Here is a 6,010-nt window from a genome sequence, read left to right as displayed (position 1 = left end):
CAGCAAGGCTTTCATTCAGGATAGAAGGAGAGTTAGAGTTTCCCAGACAAAGTTTAAAGGAATTCATGACCAGGAGCAAAATCAGACATGTCCCCGTCACACACGATACCACTGGTCTGTGGATCCCAAATTCACAGTCCAGCTGCCCTCCTGCCTGAGTCGGCATGCACGGCCTGCCACCTGCTCAATGCCAAGTCAATACACCTTCACCTCAGATTGATAAGGGCTCAAACTGACACTCTTCCCCTCGAATTCCAGCCCCTGTGCTCAAGTTTGTGCACAAAAGTGGGCATAATTATAACAGCAAAATGAAGCAACCTGAATAGTGACACTAATTCTGTGGAATATATTATGGATGAAAGGAGTGTCCTAGAGGCGCCTGGGTGGCTTAGTCGTTTAGTGTCTGCCTTCGGCTCAGGGCGTGATCCCAGGGTCCTGCGATCCAGGCCTGCATCGGGCTCTTTGCTGGGAGGCTGCTTCTTCTTCTCCCACTCCCCCTGCTTGTGTTCCCTCTGTCGCTGGCTGTCTCTCTCTCTGTCAAATAAATAAATAAAATCTTTAAAAATAAAAAAATAAAATTAAAAAAAGGAGTGTGCTAGGCTGAGAACATCTTCAACAAGCAAATCAAAGAACAATCCATACAGCACGATTCTGGTTACTAAAAGAAACAAACCCAGGAAAAATAAAACGACGAAATCAGAGAGGGAGACAAACCATGAGATTCTTAATCATAGGAAACAGAGTGTTGCTGGAGGGAGGGGAGTGGGGGGATGGGGTAACTGGGTGATGGGCATTAAGGAAGGCATGTGAGCGCTGGGTGTTATGGAGCCGCTGGAACCGTGGGTCCAGGAGAAAGTGGGAGGTGAGGAAGAGGGGGGGCTCTGGAAACAGCCCCAAGGTCCCTGGGAGAGGGCCAGGAGGGCGGAGGCCCCTCTGGAAGGACTGCCTTCTTCAGACGTCCCCCGAGAGGAGGGGTGGCACCGGGGCACGGGATGCTCGGGTCTGAGGCACCTGAGACGCCTTCAGAGCAACTCACCTGTCGCCGCCGCTCAGTTTGCCCTGGGAAACACCCGGATGATCTTCTGACGCCGCCTGCAGAACACGCGCCCTCCTCGCTCGGGTGAGCCCCGGACGGTCCTGGGTGCAGGTTGCCACCGCTTTTGGCGCCTCAACTTCCAACTTCCGGGGCGCGGCGCCCGTCCTGAGGGGCCTGAGCCCGGCTTCCCACGAGGGGGCCTCCCGAGTTTCTCCCGGCGGCGCCCGGTAACCCAGCGGCGCGGGTCCGCTGGTCCCCGAGGCTCCGTCGGGCCGTTGGCTGGGCCACCCGACGGCACGCACCCGCAGGCACGAGAGCAGCGTCGTGGTCGAGGCGGTGGCAGGCGGCGCAGGAGGGCGGCGGGAATCCCTCGCCGGGACCCAGAGGAGAGGCGGCCGAGCTGCCATGCCGCCGCGGGCCGGGCGGGACGGGTCATGCTGCGCTGGCTCCGGGGTTTCGTGCTGCCCGCGGTGGCTTGCCAGGAGGACGATGACTACTTCAGCTACGAGATCCTCTTCCAAGACCTGGACCGCGACGGGAACGGGTTGGTGGACATCGTCGAGCTCCAGGAGGGGCTGAAAAACTGGGGCTCATCGTTTGGTCCGAACTCTGAGAATGTGAGTGACCAAGGGAATGTGGCAGCGGGAGCGTGGGGGAGATGCTGGGAAGAGGGGGAAGCCATACTGGCTCTTTGCAGAGCTTCTTTGAAAGACCCGTGTTGTGAGGGTGGGGTTCTCTTCCGTGAGTCCCCGCAGCGCGGAGTAGTGCAGCCCAGCGAAACAGTTTCTCAGCCCTCTTAGAACACGTTTCACAATGACCAGAGCCTACTCCTGGGCTTTTTGGAGATGCTGAGTGCTTTTCTGGTGATTCAACATTTACTGAACCCATTCAGAATTTCAGGGGCTGTGTTAGCCTTTGTGAATTCATGAGGAGACCTTCTCTTTTCTCAGGATGTTCACAGCCTACGTTCACGCTTCAGGATCTTGTACAAAAGACAGGCACAGATAGGTCCCCAGAGTTGCTCTGTCTTTCTGACATCAGCACCAAAGGTCTAGGGGGAATCGGACCTTGATCCATGGTGACGCTTCAGCTGATTTAGTACTTTGCGTAAATTAGGGATGTCTTCCTTCTCTGGACCAGTCTTGACTTGATTGTTTAAAAACTGTTAGGTGAAAGTTTCAGGATATCAAGAGAAAACAATTATTCTATTTCCCTTCCATCAGTGCAAAACAATCCTCAGATGTCACTCCACTTGTTTCAGCTCTCTACTGGTGAGACTTGTGGGTTGTAAGTCCAAAATATTCCCATGGTTCGGAGATTCCTGTATGTGTTAGGACTAGTGGATTTTATAGTCATTATATAGCCCCCTTGCTGTATAATAAGACCTTCAGCCCAATGCAGTGTAATGTGTAATTTTATGTCAAAAGATTACAAACTCCTTAGTCATTGGATTGTCCTGCTGGCTGAGGCTCCTCAGGCAAAGAAGGTAACTACGTACCTAAAATATGTGTCCGGATGAAACACTACACCCTTCAGGGTGGATAGTTTCAGAGTAATCAACTTGCTGCCCAGTGGCTGGTGGGTTTCCTGAAGGGCTGATGTTATGTCAGTGGCTCGGTATTAGTCTCTGATGCTAGAAGGCTGGGTATTTGGCAGCAGCAGTAACTATATTAGGTTTGGTGAGTGGGAGCCCATGCTGTTCGGCCCATCGATCTATCTTCACCACCATAAACACTCCATTACGAAACCACTGTGTTGGCACTGGTGTTCATTGTGTCAGCTGACAGAGTCTGGTTGACTTTTTCTGGCTGCATCATTCTGTCTCCTTGGTTGTTCATACCTCTTCCATGATAGTGACCATACAGTGTAAACATATTTTTCCTTTGTGTCCACTCTAATCTTTGTACATATTCCCCAGATCTCTTTGTCTCTGATTATCCAATCTTTTTTGCTTCCAGGCCACTGACCATCTAAGCAAGCTATTTACCACTGTCTGTGAGTCTATATATATTGTTCTCTGGCCACTTCTCTTTTCATGTAAAGTGAACAATCAGGTACACTACTTGAAGTTCTTTTCACTGGGCAGATTTCCTCTCATTGCTGTCTTTCAGCATTATTCCTGAGTAGTGCCGAGTAGTGCATAACTGGGCTTTTTAAATTTGCACTCACATAAGAAATGCATCCATGAATTGAGCTCATCCCTTTTAGTCCTGTGTCAGCTAGTCATACTGAATCTCCATGTAGTTATAGGTGTGGTTTTAGGGAGAGGTAATGGTGTAACAGTGATGGAGTGTGAAAATCTGGATCGCTTCTCGTGTGTGGGCCTTGCTTGTGCTCTGATTCTGCTTGTGCTTGATTTCAGACATACTGTTCCATCATATGGTTTGTTGTTCAAATCACCAAAACTTATGACTTGATGAGTCTGACAGAATACAACTCAAGATAGGCAACTCTTGCTGTATGTCATTTGATGTCCCATATTTAAGCTCTCTATTTCTACCTGGGCCTCATAGCATACCAGGAACCGTTAGAGTGTTCTGCTATAGATTCTCCTTTTAGGGCTCACTATACACCCTATACAACATCTTTTCCTACCTCTGATACTTGTAATTACCACAGAGTCTACTGGGACATGTGGCCCAAGAGGCAGGGCTGTTTGCTGCATAACTTTGTTTGCTGAAGAGCTCTTTCCAACTTTGGTCCCCATTAAAAGCTGTCAACCTTTCTTGTTCCTCAGAAATGCGTCACAGACGTTTTCTTAATTTTGAGATATATTACCTCCAGGACTCAAAGAGCTTCAGGTGTGTGTTTCCTTTTTAGGTGGTATGAGATGAAATCATTTGCCCTTCATTTTGGTGGTGGTAGGGTTATGTCCTGACATACTCCAGACTGGTCCTGGAAATACTCAATTGATGTGATCCCTGAATCTTCATTGACTCTATTATCTCCCACCTTCTGGAGTACATGTGCCTTACCAAGGCCTCCAACCTATTGCTACCTCTTTTTTTTTTTAATAAGAGAATTATTATTCTTTAAAGATTTATTTATTTATTTTTAGAGTGGGGGGGGTGAGAAGCAGAGGGAGAGGGAGAGAGAGTCCCAAGCAGTCCCTCCGCTGAGCACAGAGCTCAACACAGGGCTCGATCTCAGGGTCCTGAGATTACAACCTGAGCTGAAACCAAGAGTCAGACACTCAACAGATTGCGCCTCCTATGCACGCCCCATTGCTACTTCTTGTTCATCTAGTCTGATTAGCATGATGTCATCAATACAGTGAATATGTAGATGAGCCAGGTCCCTCTGTGACAGAGGGCAAGAGATTTAAATGTATATTATTGTCTATGCCATGGGAATGTCAACTGTTCCTGGTTTTCCTTCTTGGTAAATGGAAAACAATGCATTCACCAGATCAATGGCCATATTCTATGTCCCTGAGGCTGTGTTAATCTGCTGTAGTAAAGATACCACCTCTGGATCCATAGCTGCAATTGACTCCTCTGCTGCTTGGTTGAGTTTGAAGCAGTCCACCGTCATCCTCTACTGCGATCCATTTAGCTTTTGTAGGACTCAGAACGGTGAATTAAATGATGGACATCTCCGCCTTTGAATTCCTTAGTAAGTCTGTAAGTACTAATCTGTGCTATTTATTTTGGGCTGTGATTTTTTTCCCAATTATTTTATTGTGGTAAAATACACATAACATAATACTTACCCTTTTGACCATTTTTAAGTATAGAGTTCACTGGTATTAAGCAGATTCATAATTTTGCACAACCATCGGTCTCCTTAACTCTTTTCATCTGGCAAAACGAAAACTTTATGCCCACTAAAAAATAACTCCCCATTCCTCCCTCCCTCCAGCCCCTGGTAACCGTCTTTCTGCTTTCTGTCTCTGTGATTCTGACTACTCTAAGTACTTCATGTAAGTGAAATCATGCAGTATCTGTCTTTTTGTGACTGACTTATTTCACTTAGCGTAATATCCTCAGACTTCATCCCTGTTGTAGCAGATATCAGCATCTTTACTTTTTAAGCCTGAATAATATTTCATTGTATATTTATACCACATTTTTGGTGCTGTATTATTCTCAGCCTTTTTTCCAATGCATTGATGGCCTGCAGTAACATCCACCCAATTCCATAGTACTTATAATTGGTATTTCTCCCACATTTATCAAAAACTGAGATATTGCATCAGCCAATGCATTCTCTTCCCATCACAGTTCACCATCTCCCACCAATGACTGTGTATCATGTAGAGTCTGCCTCCTAAGACCATTTCTGGTACCAGCTGTCATAGGTTGTGTTCCATGAAAGCTGCGTCTAATACTCAGATTCATGTGCAGACAATTTACTGGCGAGTACTACTAGGGATAATACCTGTGAGAGCTGGAGGAAGCAGGATTGGACAGAGGGGAAAGTTGAGCTATGATGGAGCTGCAACAGAGACTTCAGACAATTCAAGGAACTGTGTATCTGGGGTATTTCTTTCGAGTTGTCCCTCTTTGAGGCAAAAGGCCAGACCTTTATTACCTGCCCCTGCCTCCTCTGCCTCCTCCCCCACTTTCTGAAGTTGGCTTCCTCCAGGGAGTGACTTCAGGCAAGGTGAGTTTTTCCAGCCTAGGACAACGCAAAGGGAAGGGCTCAGTTGAGAGCTGTCAGTCAACAGTACTCCCGGCTACTCTCAGTCATGAAGGTGACGTGAGCAGGGCACTACAGTATCTACTACAAAGATACATTTGGAAAATAGTGCTGATGGGACTAGTTGATTAATTGGATTTGGAGTGTGAGGTAAAGGAAGAATACAAGAATGACTCCAGGAATTTTGGTTTGAACAACTAGACGAATGGCGGTGCCATTTGCCAAGATAAGGCAGAATTGGAGAGTAGTGAAGTAGGGTGAGTGATTAATCAACAGTTCTTGGTTTGGACATTGGAGGTATCTTTTAAACAACCAGGTGGATATAGCAGGTAG

At 47.2% G+C, this 6,010-nt stretch overlaps 1 pseudogene; it reads left to right on the top strand.

The window, feature by feature from the left end:
* The first annotated feature begins 1,374 nt into the window (after window positions 1-1,374).
* LOC100469794 overlaps window positions 1,375-6,010 on the top strand; it is a 61,710-nt pseudogene continuing 57,074 nt past the window's right edge.

The sequence above is a fragment of the Ailuropoda melanoleuca genome, chromosome 2 (assembly GCF_002007445.2).
Source record: "Ailuropoda melanoleuca isolate Jingjing chromosome 2, ASM200744v2, whole genome shotgun sequence".
Classification (NCBI taxonomy): Eukaryota; Metazoa; Chordata; class Mammalia; order Carnivora; family Ursidae; genus Ailuropoda; species Ailuropoda melanoleuca.
Note: the sequence above shows the minus strand (reverse complement) of the source record. Positions and strands in the feature narration are given on the sequence as shown.